Genomic DNA, 27345 nt, shown 5'->3' on the forward strand with positions numbered 1-27345 from the left:
AGGTGGACCACAAGACAACCAGAGCGGCTGTGATCATGTGGTGCCATATGCGGGAGAGGGGGTAGCTGCTATTCCACACCCAGCCACCAGGAAGCACTCCAGCAGTGAGTCCACTTTTTTTACAAGCACATACATAAATAGATTATTAGAGAATAGCCTACTCCCACAATGAAAAATCAAAGCCTTTTCCGGGGACAGTTCATGAACTTTTGCCATTGCAGCCACACTCCTTTAGATCCGAACAAAAGGAAAATGCCATGTAAACTGACTTTTATGCCCATGATCATGAGTTCTGTGATGGACAAATGTTTAGTGCATATAGTGATACACATAATTTGGGGGAAATGCAACTTTAAACCAATTTAATGAAAGGGGAGGGGGCACCACATTGTTGACATCAGTAAAAAGTATTAGCAAAGGAAATATTTTATGCTACTGTACAGATAATAGATTAACGTGTGGGCATGCCAAAAAACACATGTGAAGTTTAGGTCAACTTTTCTTCAGCTGAAGCCAAGGGAAGCTTTGTCACTGATTTCAATGGGACCTGGATTTCACCATTTATGTAGAGAAGCACATGATGTGGGGTGGGAGAAGGGAGAATGTACCTTGTTTTCCTTTTCTGATTAAAATGGATAAATGGGGCTAATGTCAAGTTCTAGGCAACAGTACTCCTACAAGACTACAACACTACAGATGTTAAAAAAATATTCTAGCATCAACGGAAAGAGACCTAAATACAACATAACCTTCTGGTAGCCTAGAGCCACTTACCAGGAGGGTTATGGAAAGAATGAGGGTGTGAGGGGCAGGTGCCTCGGGACACTATGCTGATTGCATGCTGTTCCCCGCCCCTGCCCCCGCTTGTGCTCCCGGCTGCACCCCGCCGCCGCCGCCGCCGAGGTGCGAAGCACCAAAACGCGTTCCCTCCTCCCCGCGGGGGGCGGCTGAACCCCTCGCTCGCCGATTGGCTGGCGGTGATGTAATGGGAGAGCACATACGGGCATTTCTCATCACCTCTCCGACCTTTCTCCCCGCTTGCAGCTGGGGAGGGCAGCCTCTCCACCCCCCGCGCAGCCAATCACAGGGCAGAGCGGCCGGCGGTTGGGGGGAAACGCTTGCTGGCTTTTTCAAAGCCGACTTCGCTCTCGCCGTCTCCTTCGCCTCTTCCCTTCGAGGAGTGATTGGCAGGCATGCAGCCCAATGAGACCGGGGCTATTACAGCTCCGTACGTACCCGCCCATTAGCGAGGCCGCTGTGATGTCTGGAAGGGAGAGGGGACGTAATTGGACTGACAGCACCAAGAGCCTATGGAGTGTGGGCGACCAACGTGCTGTGTGGAAGGAGGTTGGTGTTCGGGGAAAAAAGGCTGCGCGGGGAGGGGCGGTGGCTTTAACTGACAGCGACTCCCGTCAATCGTGCCCAGGCTGCAGTGCCCGGGTAAAAAAGTGCGGAAAAGTGAGGAGGACGACAGAAGAGGCACTTGATTGACGGCAGCCGCGGCCAATAGCTTTCAGTAATAGGCTAGCGTGTCCGCCAATTGCCATCTGAGCGGGCGGGGAGAGGACGGGGCAACTGGTGAGTGGCAAAGGAGTTAACCAATGCCGCTTAGCATATGTGCAGCGGGCAAGCGTGTTGGCCAATGGGAGTCAGGAAGAGGCGGGACTAACTGAATGACAGACATGCTAGCCAATAGACTTGAGCTGCCTAGGCTGGGTTCCGAGGCCGGGCTGTTGGGGGCGGATCATTTCACCCCCCACCCCCGCCTTTTGCCTGCTGACGTGAGCGGCGGGAGGGGGAGGGCCCAGCATCGGGCGCTGGGAGAGGGGTTCCCAACATGTCGGTGCTGCTGGTTGCGTTCGGACTACGCGAGCGGGCGGCTGTTGCGGCGGGGGGAGGCCAACCAGGAGCGCCCGCAGCGTGAGCCGCAGCCCGCCACACGCCGCACCGGCCAGGCCGGCCCTCGGACACTGCCCGCGGCCAGGTACAGGCCAGGGCCCGACTCGGCTAGGGGGCATTGCGGCGCGGGAGGCCTCTCCGCGGCGCCGGGAGTCGGCTGTCTGCGCGTGTAGGGGGGCAGGCGGGGCCTGTGCGCGTGTAAGGGGACGGGGATGGGCAGGCGGGGCCTGTGCGTGTGCGGGGGACGGGCAGGTGGGGCTGAGCTCGCGTGTACGGGGGGTGGTAAAGGGCAGGCGGGGCCTGTGTGTGAAGGGGGGAGGCGGCAGGCGGGGCCTGTGTGTGTGTTGTGGGAGGGGAAAGAGGAAGGGGGCAGGAACGTGCGTGTGCTGTAGGGGGCAGGCCAGGTCTGTGAGTGTCTATGAGGGGGGCTGTGGGGAGCGGGCAGGCGGGGCCTGTGCGCGCATGTACTGCCGGGGTAGGGCAGAAGGCGGGGTGTGTGCTTTGTGGGAGGGGTACGCGGAAGGGGGCAGGATGTGTGTGTGTGTGTTGGGGGGTGGGGAAGGGGGCAGGCGGGGCCTGTTCACGCACGTGCGTGTACTGGGGAGATGGGGGGGTGGCAGGCAGGGCCTGCACGTGCGTGCGCTGGGAGGGTGGGGGGCATGCGTGCAAGCCTGTATGGGGGGGAGTACCGGGACAGGTGGGGTGTTTCCACACGCACACGTGTATGTGAGGTGGGGGGGGTGTCTGTGTAGCTTGGGGGATGGGTAGGGTGGCAGGTGGGCCTGTGTTCCTATATTGGGGGTAGTGTGTTTGATGGGAGGGGGGGCTGCGCAAGCATGTGTGTACATGCAGTGGATGGGTAGGGTATCAGTTGGGAGGGGTTGTGTGTGAGAGCCTGCCTGTGTCTGTATTTGGGGGGGGGTAGGACCACCTGCACTTGTACTCAGGGGGGCAGCAGGTGGGAGAGCCTGCCTGCCCCTGTTCTGGGGGGGGAGAGGGGGAGGAAGTAGGGCAGTGAGTGGGAGAGCTTGTCTGCACCTATACTGGGCGGGAGGGCTTGTCTGTGCCTGTATTGGGGGGGTGGAGGCCAGGGGAGGGGCAGCAGAGCCTGCCTGAGCCTCTACTGGGGGGGGTAGTGGTGGGTGGGAGGGCCCGCCTGCATCTGTACTAGGGAGGGGATGGTGGGTAGGGTGGCAGGCAGGAGGGCCCGACTGTGCCTGTACTGAGGTGGGGCAGAAGGGCCTGCATGTCTGTGTACTGGGGTGTGGGTAGGGCGGCAAGTGGGTGGACCTGCATGCGCTTGTACTTGGGGGTGGGTAGGGTGGCATACAGGCAGGGCCGCCCGGGGGGGGCAAGTGGGACAATTTGCCCCAGGCCCCGTGCTCTGCAGGGGGCCACCACGAGCATGGCTGAGGCTCCCTCCCCGTCTCCTCCCCTCTCCCGGAGCCTCAGCCCATCCAGCAGCGTCCCGGACAGGTGCAGCATGGCTCCGGCGGGGCCCCTGAGCCCCGCCCCGCTCAGAGCTGTGTGGTGAGGGGGGGGCAGGGCTGCGAGCTCTGGGCCGAGCGGAGGGAGCTGAGCTCAGCATGGAGCTCCTAGCCCTGCCTCCTGACCACGTGGCTCTGATCGAGGCAGAGCTCAGGCCTTGGATCCGCTGAGGCTCTGGGTGAGAGGGGAGCCAGGGGTAAGGGGCCAGGGCTGCGGGGGTTGGCTAAGGGGCAGGAAGTCTCGGGAACAGGGAGAGGGCAGAGGTTGGGAGGCGGCAGTCAGCGGACAGGGAAGAGGGGGGTTGGATTGTGGGCATTCCGGGGGTCTGTCAGGACTCAGTGGTGGGGGTCGATGGGGGGGGGGGCTGTCTGGGGACAGGGAGCAGGGGTGGGGTCCCAGGTTGGTGGTGGTGGGTCTCTGAGGGACGGTGAGGGGGCAAGGAGCAGGATGGGTCGGGGATTCTGATGGGGGCGGGCAGTCAGGGGGTAGGAAGTGGGTGGGGGTCAGATAGTGGGCAGGGCCAGGCTGTTTGGGAGGCACAGCCTTCCCTACCCTAAAGCTCATTCAGCAATTTGAGGCTTGCAGAAGAGCCAAGCTGTTAGCTTTTCCATTAGGGCTACCATCCCTTTCACTTCTCAAATGCCAAATTATAGTTTATATTTAATTTCAGTGCCATAGGGAGATTCATGTCAGGGGAGGGTAGCTTCATTTAAAATTAGTCACTGGGGGAGGGATCACATGAGAAGAGCAATATCCTACACCACCTACCTCCTTCCCAACCCTACCAAGGGAGACCCCCCCCCTACATTTCCTGAGGCTCCAGAGGGGTTAATTCAGTGGTTCTCAAACTTCTGTATGGGTGACCCCTTTCATATAGCAAACCTGTGAGTGTGACCCCCCCCCTTTATAAATTAAAAACTTTTTTTATATATTTAACACTATTATGAATGCTGGAGGCAAAACGGGGTTTGAGGTGGAGGCTGACAGCTCATGACCCCCAGTAATAACCTCGTGACTCCCTGAGGGGTCCTGACCCCCAGTTTGAGAACCCCTGGGGTAATTTAATTTTAACACCCTATGTCCATTCACATGCATGTGCTATTTTGAGCATTTCAGTTTTCATAACATAGGCTCATCCCAGATTTGGAACAAGCTCAAATGCTCAGTTCGTGGAGTATGTACATAAGCTATACTAAAGACAAACCCACAGGAACCGTCTCCAGTTTGTGAGGGACCCCATGGAGCCAGTCTCTAGGAAACAGATAAATGCGTGGAGATTAAGTCCATTAATGGCTATTAGCCAGGATGGGTAAGGAATGGTGTCCCTAGCCTCTGTTTGTCAGAGGATGGAGATGGATGGCAGGAGAGAGATCACTTGATCATTACCAGTTAGGTTTACTCCCTCTGGGGCACTTGGCATTGGCCATTGTCGGTAGACAGGATACTGGGCTGGATGGACCTTTGGTTTGACCCAGTATGGCTGTTCTTATATTCTAACCTAAATGAACCCAAAGTTATGGAGACAGATGTGAGTCAAGGAAGCCGGCAGAGTATCAGAAACCTGGAAAAATCTCTGACTGGATGGGCTCAGGCATTTGGTCACAAGCTGAGGTGGTTCAAAAAGTTTTGGATTTTTTTTAAGCAGAATTTTTTTATTGTTTCTTTAAACAATCAAACACAGCAAGCTGCAGATATTTGGCCACACACTTCTGAAACCCCAAACCATATTCAGGTTATGGCAGACTAATTTCAGCTTTTCAATTAAAAAAAAACACAACAAATTTTGAAGGAAAACAGACGTTGTCCGTGATTATTTTTCTGCTTTTTAAAAATCCCTAGTTTTTGATCCAGAAACAGTTTTGACGGCACATATTTGTCCAACCCTTTTAATGAGCTTTAGTGCCTTTTAGCACTAGCTGATGCTGAGAACCAGTGATACCTTGTAAAGAAGTTTTCTCAAAACTGGATTTGTGCTGAGATGCAGGTTTATTTTTCCCCAGGGCTGCCCATGGGAGGGTGGGGGGGACACACAAGTGGGGCAGTTTGCGCTGGGCCCCGCAGGGGCCCCCACGAGAATATAGTATTGTAATTTTTTTATGGAAGGGGCCCCCAAAATTGCTTTGCCCCAGGCCCCCTGAATCCTCTGAGCGGCACTGCATACAGGAGGCCCAGAGATTTTTCCAGGTGGGTCTGATACTCTGTGCTTCCTTGGAGGCTCACATCTGTCTCCATAACTTTGGGTTCATTTCGGGTAGACTATAAGAACAGCCATACTGGGTCAAACCAAAGGTCCGTCCAGCCCCGTATCCTGTTCTACCGACAGCATGGCAGGCAATGCCAAGTGCCCCAGAGGGAGTAAACCTAACTGGTAATGATCAAGTGATCTCTCTCCTGCCATCCATCTCCACCCTCTGACAAACAGAGGCTAGGGACACCATTCCTTACCCATCCTGGCTAATAGTGGGAGCGGGAGATAGTGGGCAGTGGGAGATGGGGCCAGTGCATCTTGGAGTGGGGGAGCGGGAAGGGCTATGCATGCATTTTGGATGTGGGGCTGCGGTGAGAGGCGAAGCCTGTACATGTGCACCTGTTTTGGTGGCGTGGCAGTGGCTACAGGCAGGGTCTGTGTGTGTCCTTGCATTTCAGGTGGTGGTGATGCTGGCAGCACCTGTGCATGTGTGCGTGTGGTGGGGGTGACCAGCAGGTGGGATCTGTGCATATGTGTATTTGGGGGGGTGATGTTGGTAGGCAGACAGAGCCTGTGTGTGTTTTGGGGGTGGTAGCAGGCAGTCAGAGCCTGTGTGTATGTGTGGGAGGAAGAAGGGGGATGTGATAGGAAGGCCTGAATGTTTGTTGGGAGGGGAGGCTGGCAGGTTAGGCCTGTAAGTGTACTGGGGTGTGGATAGGGGGAAAGTGGCACACCTGTCAGCCTGTGTATGTAGTGGGGGTGGGAGGGTAGGAGTAAGGGTCTGTGTATACTGGGGGTTAGGGGGAAAATGTCAGGCAGGCTGGCTGGTCTGGGTGTGTATGGGTGGGGGTTAAGGGGAAGGCAGCAGGCAGGCATGTCTGTTTATAGGCAATGAAAGTGACTTCCTGGTTCAGATTGCTTCTCATACAGCCCAGGAAAGAATTGAACCAGGGTGTTTACCCTACCCACTGTGCTACCAAAGGCTTCTGGGGTGACTGCCTGGTTGGTAGGCAGGCTGACTTCTGAGTGTTTTGGGGGTGGAGGAAAGTGGCTGGCATATAGGAATGCCTGAGAGTGTATGGGGGTGAGGTGGCAGGGAGGTTGGCAGGCATACCTGCAAATGCATGGTGGGAGCAGGGGGCTGGCAGACACTTGGAGAGAGGAGGAGTAAAGTGGCAGAAAGGAAGAAGAAAAATCGAAGTTTTTATTTAAATTGGATTATTTTTTGTTTTTAATTTCATTGTTTTTACTTTTTAAAAGCAAACCTCTTTAAAATAAAATCTGAATTAATACAAAATGTTAAGGCCTGAATTTTACAATCTCTTAACTTTTAAATGAACTAAATATGCTGAATCCATGAACTTATATAAAAAACTTAAGGGTTTTTTTCTATATAGAAAGAGACTAATGGGTAAACAATTTAACTTTTGAGGTCAAGCTTTATAAATATGGCACAATAGATCATGTAGTGTATTAAGGGCTTGTTTTGTTTAGTATGCATACAATTTTATATGCTGGTTGGTGTATTTAAAGTCTACTTGCCATCCTAATGCTGCTTGCATTGGCAGACACTTAATTATATAGTAAATAAGCAATATATCATTCACAGTTTTCTAACATACTAAAAGTGTACAATTAATAAGAATCTGAAAATATTAAGCTAGGTGATTGCATAGGTAAATATATATAGTTCTAGTGCATTATTCTAGGTAGCAAAAAGATGTACCAAATCTAGTGTAAAAGCTCTATTTAGTTGTAAATCAACATGTATTAAAGGTTATGTCAACCAATGAGAATACACCTTTCTTTAGAAGATTACTGAAGTACAAACAAGAAAGTTGATTAAAATTTGGGGTTTCTACATGGTGATTTACATAATATTTAAATCAGTGACTTAAATTAATCCACCCTACAGGCAGGCTTCTGTTGTATGAGGTGAGGGAAAGGAAGGTGGCAGGCAGGCTTGTGTGTATATGGGGGTGGAAAGGTGGCAGGCAGGCCTTTGTGTGAATTGGGGTGTGCAAAGTAACAGGCCTGTGTAACTATTCCATGGGAGGAAAAGTTGTTTGGGGAGAGGGGAGTACTGGTAGGCAGGCAGGTCTGTTTGTATTGGGGGGGGCGGGTTGTGAGTCAGGTCTTTGTGTGTATTGGAGGGCCAGAGGTAGCAGGAAGGCAGGCAGGCACGTGACTTTATTTCTGGGGTTAGATGGCGAGGCAGCAGGAAAGCAAGGTATGTATTCTGTGGGCGGCAAGAGGTGGTGGTATGGGCCTGTGTGTGCGCTTTTTGGGGAGGAAGCAGGAAGGTGGTCAGGTTGCAGCTAAGCAGATGGGTTTACTTCTGGTGGATTGATGTTTGTGGTGGCAGGCAGGCTAGTCTGCCTGTGTACTGGGTGGTTAGATGAGTTGGTTGGTAGGTCAGTGTGTCTTGGGGACAAGGAGAGGATCTGGGAGAGATGAGTGTCTTTTTCAAGGTGATCCTGAGAGGTCTGTATTGTCCTGGGGAGGGGAGAGAGGAGGCCTGTTTAAATATTGAGAATAGAAGGGGCAGCTGGGATGCCTGTGTGGGTGAGAAGAATCGGAGCCGGGGAGGGGGGGGGCGCAATGTCTATAGAGTGGGAGTAAGAACAGGAGAAGCTGAAGGCTTATGCAGGTTGAGAAAAGAGAGGGAAGAATAGAAGAAGCTTTGGGGGAGCAGTGGTGGTTGGGAAGTGAGTGGGTGAGTTAGAAGCTTGTGAGTGATTGGGGTATGTATCGGGGGAGGAGAAGGTGGGGAGGCCTTGTATGTGTATTGTGGGGGGGGAAAGGCACATGTGTACAGTATATGTATTGTGATGGCCTGTGTGTATGGGGGTGGAGAAGGAGTGGAGAAATTGAGTGGGTTACATATGTGTATGAGGGTGACAGGAGAAGCTGGGAGGCCTATATGTATTGTATTTAAGGAGTGAGATAGTTGGCGGCCTGTTAAGGTTGCCAGCCCTCCCGGTTTCACCAGGAGTCTCCTGGAATCACACTCTATCTCCCAGAGGCTACTTCAGCTAAACCAGGAGATTTTGGGCTCTAAAAGTCTGGCGCAGCAGCAGGTTTAAGGCAGGTTCCCTTGCCTGCCTTGGCTTTGCGCCACTCCCTGAAGAAGCTGGCACTATCCCTGCGGCCCCTGGAAGGGGTGTAGAGACGGGGGTCTCTGCATGCTGCTCCTGCCCTGGGTGCTGACTCTGCAGCTCCCATTGGCTGGGAACTGCAGCCAATGGGAACTTCGGTGGCGGTGCCCATGAGCAGTGGTGCGTGGAGGCCCCCTGATACCCTGCCTAGGGGCTGCTCCCAGAGGGATGTGCTGGTTGCTTTTGTGAGCCACCCAAGGTATGTGCTGACCCCCTGACCCTCTCCTGCTCCCCTGCCCACACCCAAACTCCCTCCCAGAGCCTGCACTCTCTCCTGCACTCCCTTCCAGAGACCGCACTCCAACCCACTGCCCCAGCCTGGTGAAAATGAATGAGGATGGGGGAGAGCGAGTGATGGAGGGAGGGGGGGATGGAGTGAGCAGGAGGTGGGGCCTCAGAGAAGGGGCAGGACAGGGGTGGGGCAAGGGTCTTTGGGTTTGCGTGATTAGACAGTTGGCAACCCTAAGGCCTGTATATTTGTATTACTGGGGCTGAGGAAAGAGGTGCAGAATCCTATGTGCTTGTTATGGGATTGGGTGTTGGATGGATGGTTTAAATGGCAGGATGGATTGATTTAAATAAAAGTAATTTTAAATCACTGATTTCCATCTTGTTTTGCATTTGTACTTTTCCTAAAGAAAGATTGATTTCCAACAAATGAGAACCATTAAGACATGTTGATTTGCAACTGAATATAGCCTTTTCACTTAATGTAATATTTTTTGCTAACCAAGAGGCTATGCTATATCTACATATCTATTTAATTGTATAGCTTATGTACATTTATTCAGATTCTTAATTATGGTTTTTTTAGTATATTAGAAAATGGGTTCTGTTTGGATGGAGATTTGCATTTAAAAATTCACAAACAGCATTGAAATTTTTAAATTTGCTGGACACAAGAAAAAATAGGTTTATCAAAACATGTTTTGTGTTTAAAATGATTTTATTTATTAATCAAAAGAAGTATTTGTAGGTAACGAGTTGAACTGATTGTTTCCAGTCACAATGTCCTTCAGAATTTTAGAACTGATAGGTCTCATTCTGTCAAACACATAGGCTTGGTCTATACTACCGAGTTAGGTCAACATAAGGCAGCTTATGTTGACCTAACTATGTCAGCGTCTACACTGCCAATAGAACAGGAGTACTTGTGGTACACTGCCAATGTTAAGTGCCCTACTACACCAACATAACTCCACCTCCATGAGAGGTGTAGGGCTTTTGTTAGTGTAGTTGCTGTAGTCTATAGACACTCCATTGCTTGCATCAGCTGTTGTTAGTCTTGTTGGACATCTGGGAGTTGGGAGGCGAGAAGCCCATGGGACAGCTAGGCTCCTGGCAGAGAGCTGTGCAGAGTTGAGAGCCCTGGTTGTCAGCACCCAACACTGCCTCTCTTCAGTTGGTGGAAGCGCTCCTGGTAAGGACACATACCACTGACAGAAGGAGGATAGTGTGGACATCAGCCACCACAGTACCTACTGCAGTGGCTGTAAGTTGACCTAACATAGGTTGACTTAAGATTGTAGTGTAGGCAGGCTTTTATTCATAAATAAGAGTAAAACAAGCTTTTGTTTTTCCAGTTATCAGTTGGTTTCTTAACTTTGAGTCACCGTTGTTGAACTGTATTAGTTAAATAAACTGAAATGAGAAAAATTCCCTCTGCACCTGCAGAGGAGACTGCTGCTGTCAAAAGCTGGTTTAGTGCTTTAGCAAACTCAGGTTCCAGGTGCTTAGCCAATGACTTCCACCACGTCAGTAATTTGATTCTCTTTAAAATATTGATAGCAAACATGTTGCTCAATATTTTTGAATTTTGAATGAATTTAATAGATTATAGTGAGTTTAGGCCTACAACATAGGTTGCCATACTTTGAAAATAAAGTTTAAATTTATTTATTAAACTTCATTAAAAAAATTAGATTTTAAATTAAAAAAAACCTTTTTAATTGTTTTTTTGGGCGGGGGGGGAAATCATTCATTTTCATTCACCATATGCATATTGGAATAAGGGGGCTGGGAGGCCTTAGTAGTTTTGTCTTCACCAGGAAAAAAGTGCAGGAAAAAGGTTAACTGGTGTTCACTAACAAGGTAAACTGCCGTGTCTCTGCTAAGATTTTATCCTTCACAATGTTGAAGGTTGGGGTAAATCTTATGCTCTCCCATAGTCTTTACCTCAACCTGTTAACACATGTGAAGGCTACAAACTGTGGTGTCTGCTATTGTTACTCCTGAGGAAATTCTGCACCAAAAAATTAAAAATTCTGTGCTAAAAAAAATTTCACACAATATTTTAAAATTCTGCAAATTGTATTTGTCAATAAATAAATGTGGCTCCAGCATGGCAGTGTGGTGCACAGGTCACTGGCTGCACTGAGGTGGGAGATAACTCTGAAGCCCCCACCTCCTCTGGTACAGGAGGCTGTGACAGTGAGGCTGCACCCAACCCTGACACAGTGCTTGGGCTGGACTTGGTCCAGAAACACCCCAGGGTCCTGCCCCAGGTGCACTGGGTGTGGGTGGGCAGGCTTAGCCCAGCAGGATCCAAGTGTTGGGGGATCCTGGTGTGGTGTGAGAGGTTTCTGTGTGGGGCAATCTGGGTACAGGTGGCTCAGTGGGAGATGTGGATACACAAGGGCTCATTAGGGGTTCTGGGTGCAGGGGTAATGGGACTCTGCAGGGGATCTAGGGGAAGGTGGTTGGGGCTCAGCAGGGGGGATCTGGGTGTGGGGAGATGAGGCAGAGGGTTGGGATGTGGGGGCATGAGGGCTTTGTCTGAGGGGGTGGGCTCCCCCAGGGCCAGAGGATTCCTTCCCTCTCCCCCCGCCAGCCCTCTCCGTGTCGGCAGCAGCTCTGGGGGAGAGGTGCCTATCCCCTGCTGGCAGCAGCCCTTGCGTGCCTCAACTTGCTCCTCTCCCCAGTCCCCACCCACTCCCTACCTCTGTCCTCTCCAGGCCCCTGTAGCCCCTTATAGCTTGCTGCACAGCCATGCAGCTTAGCGGGAACTTAGGTGGCATCATTTTGAGAGCCATATGTTTCACCAGCAGGACTAGAACGTTTACAGCCACCACACTGACCTTTGCCCCTTGAGCTAATGGAATAACTGATAGCAATAATAGATTGTTGTCTCCTCTTATGTGGACCAGCAGAAGGGCATGGGACACTTTGCCCCAGTGGGTTTCACAGATATCTGCTGAAACATGAAGAGATTCAGGAATCTTGGGTTGTGAAAGTAAGTGTACTGTGGTGGCCACAGACCTTTCTGCCTATTCCCCTCAAGCTTGACTCCTCCTGGTTCAATCCTTCCAACCTATCCCAGTCTGCTCTCTTCCATACTCCTAGCTCTCTATCCTGGTTGCATTTTCATTGCCTAACCAGTCAGTCTCTGATCCTCAGACTTCTCAGCCCAGTCCCTGTCTCCCGTGCAAATTCTAATCTTATCCATTCAGATTTCCTATCCAGTTTTCTCCTATTCTACTTCCAGTTCCAGTATCCTTGCTTAGCCAGTCCTTGTTCCCCATACTCCTTACAGGGTCTTCATCTAGTCTTTCCTCACCCTGGCCTCTAGTTGCCTCTTCCCCCACTTAATTTATATGTCCCCATTGGTTTCCAGTTGCTTCCTCCTTGCTCCAGATAGTTCCAGTCTTGCCTTTGGCTCCTCATCTGATCTCAGCCCCTCCCTCCCCATCTCCTTGTCTAGCTAGTTTTCCTCTTATCCATTCTGCAGTTGTCAGGCAGTTTGAGTTAGCACAGGGGGAGAGATGCTTCCTGCTCTCATTTCTGGTGTCTGGCCCAATTTGCAGTAGCCCAGAGCTGTAATTGCAGGGAAATTGCTGTTGAGCCCTGGGCTGGAGCATGCTCAGTGTGGACAGAATCTTGAGGAAATTTAACTGGGAAGCTCTAGCAAATTGCCACTGAATAAGAGGCAACTGCAAGTCATTTAGAGGCTTATTACTGTGCCAAATTTGGGTGAAGTTTTATGGGGACAATAAAATACACATCCCTGACACACAGCATGGATGTGGTAGAGCAGGGGTGGGCAAACTTTTTGGGCCGAGGGCCACATCTGGTTGGGGAAATTGTATGTAGGGGTGGGAGGAAGTGTAGGGTGTGGGAGGGGGTGTGGTGTGCAGGAAGGGGCTCAGGGCAAGGGATTGGGGCAGAGGAGGGGTGTGGGGTATATGAGGGGGCTCAGGGAAGGGGGTTGGGGTGCAGAGTGCAGGAGGGGGCTCAGGGCAGGGGTGCGGGAGGGATGCAAGGTGTAGCAGGGGGCTTAGAGCAGGGGGTTAGGGTGCAGGAGGGGTGGGGCAGGGGGCTCAGAGCAGGGGGTTAGGGTGCAGGAGGGGTGTGCGGTGCAGGCAGGGATCTTAGGGCAGGGAGTTAAGGGGTGGGGTGCAGGAGGGGTTTGGGCTCCAGGGTGGCAGCAGTGTGCACTGGGGCCAGGGCAGGCTCCCTGCACACCTGTCCTGTCCCCAGCCCTGCACTGCTCTAGGAAGCATTGTGGCCCCTGTGGGGTGCGAAGGGCTCCACATGCGCTGCCCTTTCCGTGACTCCATGCACCTCCGCCGAAGCTCCCATTGGCCACGGTTCCCCGTTCCCGGTCAGTGGGAGGTGTGTGTGTGTCTGGAGGCAAGGGCCTGGGGGCCCCAGGGACATCAGGTCGGCCACTGCTGAGAGCGGCACGGGGCCCATGGCCCCATGGGGGGAAATCATGTGGGCTGGATCCAAAGCTCTGAGGGGCCGAATCCAGCCTGCGGACCGTAGTTTGCCCACCCCTGTGGTAGAGCTTCTCAAAGAAAGTGATCAGAATTTAACATGGGCATAACAATGTGTTTTTTCTTAACCCTATTCTCAAATGGCTGAACTGTTTTGGCTGAGGTTTTCAATTCTAGACACCTGACAGGAAAACTTCTGTCCAAATAGTTAATGTTTGGCAAAATTATAAGCAATTGAAAACAGGGTCTTTTTAATGGGAAGTGTGGGGCAATCTTAATAAGTTTGTGCTACCAGTCCTGCTTTAATATGGTGATTGGTGAAGCTATGTGGCCATGGGTGGTGGAGTTGAGAAGCATGTGGGGGAATTTGTGGGTTCTGAATGGGAATCCAAGAGGGTGAGTTGAGAGACCACATTCCATACATTTGTATTCTTCCTGTAGTATGAAGTGTTGCCAAGTGTGATTATACAAGAAATAAAGAAAACTGAAAAACTTTGTGCAGGGAGGCAGAAAGATAAAGTAGGGGACAAGAGGTGTTGCAATTCAGGTCAATTTCAGTTCAAGTTTCTTTATTGGCATGATAGGATATACAAGAACTGCCAAAGTATTGCTGCTTCAATTTCCCAAAATCCCCCTTTTTGCCAGAACCCTGCCGAGCCTCTGTAGACCATTAGCAATGCTATATGCATTTTTATCAAAGAAATTTGAACTAGATACTACATTAAGATCCTGCTGGTATAAAGATGTAGCCATTACCAAATATTGAAACACAGTTTTCTGTTAAACCAGTTGGAGGCATTACGTCAAGAGAAGTATATCTTATATTGGATAATACTATCTGGAATGTATATATATTGGATGCAATATAAATTATTTAAATTAGGAACTGTTATATTGATAAATGCTGGCATTGTCAGGCAATGGGGTAGCAGGTTGATTCATGTGATATGGAGTTGCGCCAATATTTGATTCTGAGAGGTCAGGAGTAAAATTAACTTTTATATGCCATCTGACATTGTGCTTAAAGGAGAACACTATTTTCTGTTTAGTAGAGAACACTTGGAATCTTTATTTTTCCAAGAAACTGTAGCTGTACAGAGCTCTGATAATGGCTTAGAGACCAGGGGTACGACTATAGTGTTCGATGTATCAGGGATCGATTTATCACATCTCTTCTGGACGCGATAAATCGATCAGCTAATCGATGCCCGTATTCCACCTCGGCAGGAGTAGTAAGCGGAGTTGATGGGAGAGCCGCGGCAGTCGACTCACTGCCGTGAGGACGGCCATGTAAGTCGAACTAAGATACTTCAACTTCAGCTATGCGAATAGCTGAAGTTGAAGTTGCGTATCTTAGTTTGAACCCCCCCACTAGTGTAGCCCAGGCCTTACGCTTTAGTATTAGAAATCAAAACCAGGCAAGTGATTGAAGAATGGTATACAGATATATCTGCACTGTCTGAAATGGAGGGGATGTACTTCTGTAATAAAAATTATACAGATCAATTCACTGACGTATGGACAGACTTTATAGAAATGGTGAAATAAGTTGGTGGGTGACTTTGTTAGAGTGCTGATCCCTATGTGTATTCCACAGTGGGTAAATATGTGCTTGATGGGTCTGATGCAAGATTTTTCTAACAAGTAGTATCAGTTGGTCCATACCACTGCAGTTGTTTCTCTCATGCTTCATACCCCAGGTATAAGGAGTTGGTGCATACCAGCACCTTTCCAGTTCCTTCTTACTGCTTCATGGCTTAAGTTGGAATCCTCTAGTGTCCAGAACTGATTCTCTTCAATGTTTTTCTTGTAAATGTTTAAAAGTTTTGTGTTTAGTTATTTAGGCTATGCGTACACTTAAAATGTTACGGCTGTACTGCTGTAGCACTTCAGCATAGACATTACAGCAATGGGAGGGCTTCTCTCATCACTGTAGGCAAACCACCTCCCTGAGAGGTGCTAGCTAGGGTGGTGGAAGTGCTGTCTACATTTAACTATCTCTCTCGGGGTGTGGGTGGTTCAGACCTCTTAGAGACACAGCTATACCGATTTAACTTTTCAGTGTAGACAAGTGCTTAGTTAAATCCCCACCCTGGGGAATCCTCTGAATCCTTGGGGGCAGGATATAGATTATCCTCTGCCTTCCAGGGTTTAAGAGTTGCATCTCCTGCTCCTTTTTGGTCAGTGACAACCACCACTGCTGCCTCTACTGTCTTTGAGAAACACATATCTCCACTAAGGCTATGTCTAAAGTAGCACTTTTGTCGTTAAAACGTACGTTGCTCAGGGGATATGAAACATCCCCCGACCGACATAAGTTATATCAACAGAAGTGCCGGTATAGACAGCACTATGTCAGTGGGTAAAAGCTCTCCTGCCAACATAGCTGCTGCCAGTCATTGGGGGTGGTTTAATTATGCCAACAGGAGACAGCTCTCCCATCAGCATAGAGCAGCTACACGGGAGACCTCACAGAAGCGCAGCTGCAGAGGTACCACTGTGCCCCTGTAAGGTCTCTAGCATAGTTATAGCCTAAGTGCAGTATCTGCTGCTCCTTTCCCAGCTGAATGTGACAGGCGTGAGAACTCAGACTTTGGAATGAGGCCTCAGTGAGATACAGTTTGGTGAAATGCCTCATACTTGAGCCTGAGACATTGAGGAGTGCACCTCGTAGTTTGTCTCACTCAGGAAAGGGTATGGTTCAAGCGAAGGACCCTTCATCTCTGCATTCTCATGAACATAAGAGGCACTTGGTAAACATAAGAGTTGATCCCCCTCCTAGATCTTCTAAAAGAAGGTTTCTCCCCCGTCCAAGTCAAGTGAGTCTTTGTGCTCAGGATTCAAGGACTTAGATCCTCCTAGGTTTTGTGACTAGGATCAAAAGGTGCAGAAGAACAAGTCTCTTTCAGCCATTCTTCGCATAATCAGCACCAACCTCAGTACTAAATAAAACAAAGTACCAACAGCCAAAGGACTGCCAATCTTTGGTACCAACAATAACCATGCAGATGGAGGCTCCATCACTGGCAATACTGCCACATCCACAGTGGAAGAAACCACTGACTACCAAGAGTTTCCTTACGCTAACTCCAATGGCACGGGGCAATGAGATTCAGCTTCTAAGGCTCCAACATTCAACACTACTTCAGAGGATATCTTCATCGTCCCAGACTCTCAATCCCCCTTGTCTGCACCGACCCTCACCAGTGAGATTCTAATCCCAGGGAGAAGCTCATTTCCCATTCCATTCACTGGCAGCAGCTTCCCAATACCAGTACTGATGGCAACACCAATGGAACTGGACCCAACCTTTTCATCTTCTGGAGATCTGATGTTCCAGTGGATCCATCTTCCCCTCCACTAAGAGAGTTCAGTCTGGACAGAGGTTCAAGAGCCTCCTGCTTCCACCCTTGTCCATTCAAGTGGGACACCCCCCCCTTTCAGGACCAATGCTACCAAAGGTAACCTACTTTTGACACTTCATGTTGGGCTCACTGGGGACCACATGACTTGTATGCACGAAAGCCTGAGTCTATACAATCCCAAAGGGAATCCTGTCACTCTCCCCAAGTGATCAACCCGGGAGCCTCCTGAACCTATGGATGTCAAATTTGATCCACTTGTACCTCCATTACTGACATGTCATCTTCCTTGCCCAATGAGGTGATTGTTCCAGCCTGGTTTTCTCCTTCAGATTACCATAAACAGCTCCAATAACTAATTTGTGGTATAGCAGAAGAACCCAAATCCCTTAGAGTAGTTATGGGACTTGCAACACAGGCTCTTGGACATCCTACAGCCTATACGGGTCTAGACAAATAGTACTCCCAGTCAACGAGGCCATATTGGAACTGGCAAGAACTGTATGGTATGTATAGCCACTTCTGCCTGTATCCCTTAGAGGATGGAAAAGTGGTACTTGGTCCTGGCTAAGGGAGCAGGTATCTTGTTCTTTTACCATGCCCCAAGCTCCCTATTCATCCAGGCAGCCATAGAAACATCCAGACAACAACAGGCCAGGCTTTTATACCTCTTGGGGAGAAAGGTATTTACTACTCCTGGGGGGATTCTGCACAAAAAATTCTGCACATATTTTAAAATTCTGCATATTTTATTTGTCTAAATGACACAATATAAACATGCCAATTTCAATTATTTTGGTAATTCATTTCAAAATACCCATCAGCAAGTGGGACTGTAACAATACAGGACCTCCCCTCCAAAAAAAAATAAATACAGGCAATGTATTTTTAACAAATAGATTTCTTACTAGGCATACGTAACTTTGAGTAATTCATTTATACTACAATACAAAAACGTATTTTCCTTCAGAAGCAGTGCAAAGGCTTGGAGTCATGGGTAATGGAGGAGCTGAGGGAGAGGGAAGGAGTGTGGGAGTGAACCTGGAGGATTGTTGGGCGTGGGTGGGAAAAATATGGAACTGGTGGGGTGTTTTTTTTTTGTTTGGGTTTTTTGGGTGGGTGGAGGGATTGTTAGAGAGTTGGGGGACCCCCCCCCATGCAGACCCTTGCTGACCCCAAACCTCTCCCATTCAGGCAGGCACATCTGCCCCCATCCCTGTGTATCCCTGCAACCTCCATCCCCAGGTGGTCCCATTCAGCCCCTGGCTCAAATAACTGTCACACAAATAGCTCCTGAGCCCATGTCCCAGTCCATTCTCCTCTCCCCACTCCCCCCCCAGCCCTTTGGTACCTAGTATGTGATTCCCAGGTGCCCCACTCTGTCTGTCCTAACCTGGTTCCATGGCTGGGTGCTGTGATGACATCTAACTGGGTGCTGGCAGCTGGGTGTTCTGGTGCCACAGCAGCCTCTGGTGGGTGAAAGGCAGAACTGCAGCACTTTGATGGAATGTATTTTCGGCAGGGGTGAAAAAATTCTGTGCCAGATATGAATTATGCACAGTGGCACAGAATTCCCCTGGAAGTAATTTGCTTCCACCAGCCTTCAATTTAGAATCTCCTACTATGAGGCCCTCCTTCCAAAAGGATTTAAAAAAAAAAAAAAAACTATTCCAAGTTCATGGACTCTAAAGAGAAGTTGTCCAAGGAAGAGAGGGCCTGATTTCAGGCCCTTATCAGTGAAGTCAGATTGGTGGCAAGAACCTTGCTACAAGCTGCTGTTTATTCTATTGATACTGCTTTAGAGTCCATGTCGAGAGCTATAGTGATGTCCTAGGAATCTTGGCTACACTCTTCAGGGCTTCCCAAGGAGATATTGGACACACTGCAGGACTTGCCCTTTGATGAAATCTGCCATTTCACCAGAAGACAAACTAGCCTTTGCATTTGCTAATGGACTCCAGGGAAATCTTCCGCTCACTGGCCATATATACACACCAGCCCCGAAGAGAAAGTACTGTAAACAGCCTTACAGGCTGAAGTCCTTACAGCAGTTGTACTAACAATGCTCTAACAAGCCACATCACACAAGGCAGAGGGTACAAAAATTCAGATACACTGCCCCATCTGCCTCTGCTGCAGCTACCCAACCTCCCCCTCCGACCAAAAGATGCTTTAGCTTGCAGCTCTCAAGCATCCAATCTAGTTTTGATGCCATCTCCACCTGATTCCCAGATTCACTTTGGTGGACACCTGACATGATGTCCCCACAATTGGAGGGCAGTAACAAATGGATGTTGGATGTTATCCATTCTGGATACACCATTGAGTTGCTTTTCCCTTCCCTCTTCAGAGTCCTTTCTCACGAGGAGATCCTCCTTCATGAGGTAGAATCCTTGCTATACTGGGAAGCAATAGAGCGAGTACCCTTTCAGCATAAAGGAAAAGGGTTTTGCTCCAAATATTTTCTAGTCCCCAAATAGACTGGAGGGTTCAGACCAGTCCTCATCCTGAAACAACTCAGTATCCTTACTCGCAAGATAAAATGCTGCATGGTTTTGTTGGCATCGATTATACCATCCCTAGAAAGACATATGGTTCACAACTTTCAATATGAAAAACACCTACTTTTACATAGATATTCATCTTTTCCACAGAAAATTCTTCAGAAAATCACTATTAATACAGGGTACTTGCAACTTCACCCAGAGTCTTCACTAACGTTTTCTGAAGTAGCTCCATACTTCAGATGGGACAGTTCCACCATCTTCATGTATCTAGATGATTGGCTTCTTACAGAGAAGACATGTGCAAAAGTCATAGCATTGACCTCATTGCTGCTCCTTCTCCTAGCATTTCTGGGAGTCTCCGTGAACATAGAGAAGTCTAGTCTGACTGTGACAACGATTATAGACTTAATAGGGCTAAGGTTTATCTCCCTATGGACAGATTCCAAGCTACAGACAGACTGATAGATCAAGTTATGCACAACCATTGGACATCAATCTGGAGATATGCCTTTCCCCTCTTGGGTCACATAATGTCATGTATAGAATATTTGCTAGATTCCACCTCTGCTGCCTGCAGGCTTGGCTTTGAACAGTATATACCAGTGGTCTCCAACCTTTTTATTCACAAGATCACTTTTTGAATTCAAGATCAACCCAGGATCTACCCTGGCCCTTCCTTGAGGCCCTGCCATGTTCACTCCATTCCCCCCCTCCCTCTGTCACTCGCTTTTCCCCACCCCTCAGGAGGTTGGGGTGAAGGAGGGGGTGCAGGCTCTGGGAGGGAGTTTAGGTGCAGGGGTCATATGGTCACACTGCATCTAATCTCATAAAATCCACTGGACATTTCATGAGTTTTACTTTTTTATTAGTGTCATTTTGTTTATAGATCCAAAATCCTTCAGGGATTTTCATAAATCAATGTAACATTCTCAACTGTGGGGCGTGCATTGGTTAAGCCTGGGGCAGAGGGTTGGGGTGCAGGAATGAGCAGTGCAAGCTCTGGAAGGGAGTTTGTGTGCAGGAGGGGGCTTCAGGCTGGTGCAGAGTGTTAGGGTGCAGAGTGTTAGGGTGCAGAGTTTGGGCTCTGGGAGAGAGTTTGGTGCAGGAGGGAGCTCCAGACAGAGTGTTGGGGTACAGGAGGGGGTGAGAGTTGCAGGCTCTGGCTGGGAGGTGCTTACTACAGGCGGCTCCTGGTCGGCAGTGCAGTGGGGCTCAGGCAGGCTGCTTCCCTGCCGTGGCCCCATGCTGCTCCCGGAAGCAGCTAGCTGCTGGCACGTTTCTGCGGCCCCCGGGGTGGGAGGCTGCTCTGCGCGCTGCCCCTGCACTGTCACCACTGCTCCCATTGAGCCCCACTGCGCTGGATTGAGCTTGGCTCCTTGACTGATTTGCCTGGAGCAGCACACAATTGACGGGTTGGTGACCACAGGTATATATACTGAGTAAACATAGCATAAACTCTGGAGTGACAATCCCCATCAGACTTACTGGAAGGATCTGGCACAAGTGTGTGTGGGCATTCCTTTCTTATCAGCTGTATCTGACAGAAGGATAATCAGAGATGCCTCTTTATTAGGGTGGGTGGCTCACATGGATGATCATATGGCAGAGGCACTTGGATGCCCTGGGAAACAGGGGTCAACGTAAACCTCCTGGAACTTGGAGCCGTCTAAAAAGCATGAAGGGCATTCTTATCATTAATGCAATCTCACCACATTCTCATAGTGTCAGACAATATCACAGCTGTATTGTACATAAACAGGGAGGAGTGAGATCTATTACCTTCTGTGTAGAAGTGATCAATCTATGGAACTGGTGTATCAAGAATCACATCACCCTATCAGCAGCATACCTCCCAGCAACCCAGAATTCACTGGCAGACAACAGCCTTAGCAGGCATTTTGTCATGGACCACAAGTGGGGAATTGCACAGTTCAGTGTTGAACAGCATGTTTTCTCAGTTGGGAATCTCTACTTGAGACCTGTTTGCCTGTCAGAAAAATAGGAAGTGCAGCATATACTGTTCCAGAGGAGCTCTTGGCCAATTCTTTAGCAGCGATGCTCACCTATTTCCTTGGGCAGACTGCCTAAACTATGCCTTTGCTCCTTAATTTACTGTTTCCTTGAGTATTATGGAACATTCAAAATGACAGCACACAAGTCATTTTCATCGTGCCCATGTGGCCCTGGCAGTTCTGGTTTCCAATTCTGCATGTCAGCCTGACTGCCCATCAGCATTTTTTCCTTCCCAGACCTCTTGACTCAAGAGACTGGCAAGATCAGACATCCCAACTCAAAGCTCTTCACCTCATGGCTTGGTATTTGGATGAGCATCTGATCTAGAATGTTCCAGTTCCCAGGACATGTAAGCTGTCCTTACTAGTAATAGGAAGGACTCTCCCCCCCACCCGAAAAAAAAAAAAAAGTTACCTTGAAATATGGAAGCCCTTCTCTATCTGGGTCCAGCACTTCCATCTCTCCTGAGTAATCTGATATCCTGGATTACCCCTTTTCCCTCAAGAAGTCAGGCCTTTCCCTTAGCTCAATACTTGTTCACCTGGCTGCAATCAGTGCATGTCACCTTCCATCAGATAGCTGTCTTTACTCACCCAGTCACCTCCAGGTCCTTATAGGGTTTAATTAGAATTTACCCACCAGTAATAGACCCAATCTGTCAACGAGACCTTAATTTAGTGCTCTGAATACTTACCAAGTTACATTTTGAACACTTAGCACTGTTTGTTGATTCACTCCTTTATGAAGGTTGCCTTGTTGCTATCACCTCAGCCAGATGTGTACATGAGCTAGGGGCCCTAATGGCAGACCCTCCTAATGCTATACTTTATAAAGACACGATCTCCCTATGTCTGTACCTGAAATTCACCCCAAAGTAGTTTTGGAATTTTACATAAACCAGAGTATCCACTTACTTGTGTTCTTTCCCAAACCCCAACCTTGAGTATAGAAAGGAGACTTTATTTCAGGGGTAGGCAACCTATGGCATGAGTGCCGAAGATGGCACATGAACTGATTTTCAGTGGCACTCGCACTGCCTGGGTCCTGGCCACTGGTCCGGGGGGCTCTGCATTTTAATTTAATTTTAAATGAAGCTTCTTAAACATTTTAAAAACCTTATTTACTTTACATACAACAATATTTTAGTTATATATTATAGACTTAGAGAAAGAGACCTTCTAAAAATGTTAAAATGTATTACTGAAACCTTAAATCAGAGTGAATAAATGAAGACTCGGCACACCACTTCTCAAAGGTTGCTGACCCCTGCTTTATTTCCTTGACACGAAACAAGGTTCATCCTTTTACTTACAGAGAACAGAACAAATCAGTCATCAAGGGCTGTTTCTGGCATACATGAGTTTGAGGACAAACTTTCCTCCCAGAGGATCTCGAAGTAGATCTCTGGCTGCGTCGTCCTTTGTTATGATCTGGCACATCATCTTCCCCCACATTGGGTATGGGTTCACTCTGAGAGCACAGGCAGCCTCAGCAAAATCACTCTAAGAAGTACCTCTACTTGACATTTGCAGTCAGCAGTGTGGAGTTCCATCCACATATTCACAAGACATTTTACCTTGGTCCAACTCTCCTTCACCTTTGCATCCTTTGGGACGACAACAGTTCTGTAAGCTGCTATATCACCTGCGTCTTTTCACTCTCCGTATCTCACTATTTCTAGTGGAACATACATAGGCACCAGCCCTCGAAGAAGGAAAGGCCAATTAGTTACCTTTTGTAACTGGAGTTCATCAAGATATGTGGTCGTTATCTATTCCACTACTCATCCTCTTTCCCCTCTGCTTCAGATTTTCTTTGAATCACCTTAAGAGGAGGAACTGGAGATTTGTGGGTCTGCACCACCCCTTTTACTTTTGATATGGACTAGGATGGTAACAACTACACAGGCGTGGACCAGTGAACACTACTTGCTAGTAATCTCTGGTCTTAAGCATGTGGAGTACGTGCTTACCTGCAGTGGAATACAGATAAGGATCACACATCTCGAAGAACTCCAGTTATAAAGGGTAAGTAACTTCCCTTTCTTGTGCCCTCTCCCCTCCCTGTTTTTCCCTTTTTGTTTCCTCTCTTTTTATTGCCTTCTATATCACTTGTATTTCATGATAGTTTTATCATCTGTTTGGTAACTTCCACTGTAATGTTTTGTTTGAATTTTTAACATATGTAAAAAGACACTCAAATATCTTGTCTGTATGTACAGTTCACCCAGGAAGGGAAAACATACTGCTTGGAGTCTGATCCCTCTTTGTCAATTTGTCAGCAGTGTCTGTTCCTTGTCTTGTAGCAGGTTACTACATACTGTGATGCCATCCACTGTTTCTGCATAAAAGTCATTTCCATGATTACTCCTGGGGAAATTCTGTGCCAAAAAAATAATAATTCTGTGTTCAAGATTTTAAAATTCTGCATATTTTATTTGTCAAAATAATATAATATCATGCCAGTTTCAATTACTTTGGTAATTTATTTTAAAATTCCTGTCAAATATGTCTCTAACAATATAGACGACAACAAAAATCAGGAAATGTTTTTTATCAAATAGATTCCTTACTAGGCATATTAATACATAACTTTGAGTAACTTTTTTTTAGGGGGGGGTGGATTGTTAGAGAGTTGGGGAGCCACCCCATGTAGACCCTTGCTGACACCTAACTTCTCCCATTCAGTTAGATGCATCTCCCTCTGCCCCCTACTCCCATTCAGCCACCCACCATCCCCTGCCTTCATGCACCCTGTCCCATGTGTCTCTGCACCCCCACTCAGCCACTGCCCATCCCCATGTGGCTCTGCACTCCCTCTCGCATTCAGTTCCTGCCCCAGTCTGTCCCTCCCCACATTAGCCCTTTTGAAGCCCAGTGTGTGATCTCTTCCCCCCCCCCTCCCCAATAATCCTGTTTGCCCTGATCTGTCTGTCCCTCCTCCTTATATCCCATGCCTCCTGGCTTGGCCCCACGGGCAGGGCACTGTGAGGAATGCATCCTTTCTTCCCTATGGGCTGCTGACTGCTACTGCTGGTGAGCCAGCTGCCTCTGTTCTGGTGCCACAGCAGTCCCTGGTGGGCAGAAGGCATAACTTCACCATCTCTCCAGCAGAATGTATTTTCTGCGGAGAATTTTTTTTAGGGGGGGCGTGAATTCTGTGCATATGCAGTGGTGCAGAATTCCCCAAGAGTACATGATAGTTTGGAGATAATTGCATCAGGAAAGGTTAGGGTTGTGCCCTGTTCTGTTGGAGCCCCTTTTTGATGTAGCAAATTTAGTATGGACAGCTTAGAGGAATGGATTAATTTTCTATCCTAGTTTTAGTTTTATTAGATTTTTAAGACTTGCTTTATTTGAAGACAAGAACTAAGATGTTTTCATGTGATTATTCTTCCTTCTGTTACCTATTTAACATTCTCCTCCCATACCAACTTAAGGTGCTTGATGCAATTATTTTGTCTTTTTTTGCTGTAACTTTCTTTCCTTCTCTGTACATTGGCCAAACCTTTCACTCTCAGTTTCCATTTTATAGCTTGTCCTCCCCAGTGTTGGTTCCTCCTTTGTTTTATCTGATATTTCTTGAAAGAGAATTTCTTCTAGTTTCTATGAAAATCAAATAAAGCCAACATTTTCTTAGAGGTGCCAGTGTTTGAGTGCAATATCTTTTATGTTTGCTTACCAACCTCATATTAATCTTGTAGTAAGGGAATATTTAGGAAACTGAAGTCTTAGATTTATGGAGATGTTTTGCAATTTTTTTTTTTGAACTGGTGTTTTTCTTCTCCTGATTTAATTAGAAGAACTACTGAGAATTTAGTTCTGCCCTAATATGCAAATCTATTTTGTTCTGGGCTCTATGGAAACTCTAAAACAGTGGTCCCCAACATGGCGCCCACAGGCGCCATGGCGCCTGCCAGGACATTTGTGTGCCTGCCTAGTGCCCAGCAGGGGACCTGCCCGGGACAGAGAACTCAGGCTGCGGGCACGGTGTTCTCTGTTCCTGGCAGGTGCAGGGCCTGCCTAGTTCCCAGCAGGGGAGAGAAGCCGTGGCCCCACGCCTGCCAGGGACAGAACTCTGGGGCTGCGGGCACCAGTGTTCTCGGTCCCTGGCAGGTGCGGGGCTGTGGCTTAAGCCGGAGAGAAGCCGCGGCCCCGCACCTGCCGGGGACAGAGAGCTCTGGGGCTGCAGGCGCTGGTGTTCTCGGTCCCCTGGCAGGTGCGGGGCCCACCTAGTGCCCAGCAGAGAAGAGAATCTGGGGCTCCACGCCTGCTGCAGACAAAGTACTCCAGGGCTGTGGGCACCGACCGGTGTTCTCTGTCCTTGCGGCTTTTCTCCGGCTTCTCTTCTCTCTGGATTCATATATTATGTAATATTAAATGTTTTTTTGTATTATTTAATGTACAAATACAAAATAAGCCTTGAAAAATTGTTGGCGCCCACCACACTCTTCTGAAAAGATGAATGTGCTACTGGTCACAAAAAGGTTGGGGACCACTGCTCTAGAATATTAGACTTCTCATTGTCTTCTGGGAAGACCAGTATTACAGAGTGTCCTTAATTGAGAAGGGGGAATACTTCCATTCTAACACTCATGAACATTACTGTAACTGTTTCTGTTTCAAGATTTCTATTGCAAACTCACTTTTTAATGCAGTATTCCTAAGTAAAAATCAGTTATTAATTATAGTTTGAAAAGGGTTTTCTAATGTTAGTGCATTACTTTAAGAGAAGTTACAATTCTGTACAACTTTCTGAAACACTAATGTAGTAGTGACAATGTTTTATGGGATAGAATATTTTTGGATGTAATTTTGAAGATTTTTCATGGAGTTCTTTTGAATGCTGAGTAGCAATAAAATTCCACATCCTACGTATCCCACATTTTTGATGCCTAATTAGAAGGCATTCATTCTCTACTGTGGACTTCTCTTGGTGCTCTCCCACCCTACCAGCAAAAGATTTCTGTGCCTCATGTAGCTATCCTTTGGTTTATTCTTATTTTTCATTACAACACAACTTCTATAGCAGTCACTTATGTTAGTGCATTTCCAGCATGGATTGACATTTCCACAGCCTCATGGGGCTTTCTGCAATGTCGAGAGGAATTAATATTTCCTAAATTTCCTGAGCACTTAGTGTTTGCTGACTTTCCTTTAATATATGTTAATATTTCAAAAAAATCAAATCAGTAGCTACTAGCTAACAAGTCAATTCAGTTGTGGAAGCTCTTGTGAAATTATTCTTTATCATCTGAATTGCCAGTTTTTCTGGTTTTTAGAAAATATATTTCCTTTATGTGAACTGGAGCTCTCCATCTCCAAAATGGTTCTGCTTGACATGTGAATACTTTTGGTACCAAACTCCCATTTAAACAATTGTGAAAGAAGTAATTACTCATAAGCTTTCCAAATTTTCATCAATGTGGAATTACTGATGTGTAAATATTTGCAGTATTGAGGCCCAAGTTTTTCTTCATATAACTAGACTTCCAACAATCTGGGATATTTACTTTTAAAATCTTACTTGGATTGGCATTTTTGCAGATCAGAAACTCATTTGTTTGATGCAGTCTTCAGGGCTATCTCTTTGGGATAAAGTATGAGCATTTTTGTTCTTCAAATAACCCCAAAACAATTATTCAAAGCTTGTACACTGTTTATATTCTACATCAGAAGTTGCTTACCCTTTTTTGATGGATGTGGCAGAAACTAGTCCCTCTAACTCTTCCATGCCTGCATTGGCTCTGCATTGTTAATACTAGTTTAAAAACTTGGTTTTGTTAATATAGTAATTAAATGTACTTGATACAAAGGAAGCAATGCAGTGAGTAAAGAATGCTTTTTTACGTAGTCCCTTTTCTGACCAAAGCTACACTTTTTATGTACCAGTTGAATTCTGTTCATCAGATATTCTTCTGTTACACCGGAGCTAGCTATTGTATGTACAAAACTCATTGCTTTGTCTATAAACTTGTCTTACTAAAGGAAAAAATGAGCTGCTTTATCAGAAACT

General features: G+C 47.7%; 1 protein-coding gene across 4 annotated transcripts in view; it reads left to right on the forward strand.

Moving 5' to 3' along the window:
• The first annotated feature begins 1060 nt into the window (after positions 1-1060).
• PPM1B (protein phosphatase, Mg2+/Mn2+ dependent 1B) overlaps positions 1061-27345 on the forward strand; it is a 110595-nt gene continuing 84310 nt past the window's right edge. For 2 of the 4 annotated variants that reach the window (XM_039530955.1, XM_039530961.1), the window contains exon 1: positions 1781-1984. The gene's annotated coding sequence lies outside the window, so the exon portion shown is untranslated. Of the gene's footprint in view, positions 1348-1780; positions 1985-27345 lie in introns of those variants that run through there. The other 2 variants (XM_039530956.1, XM_039530960.1) reach the window with 2 other exon arrangements.

This window comes from Mauremys reevesii, linkage group 3, assembly GCF_016161935.1.
Source record: "Mauremys reevesii isolate NIE-2019 linkage group 3, ASM1616193v1, whole genome shotgun sequence".
Taxonomy (NCBI): domain Eukaryota; kingdom Metazoa; phylum Chordata; order Testudines; family Geoemydidae; genus Mauremys; species Mauremys reevesii.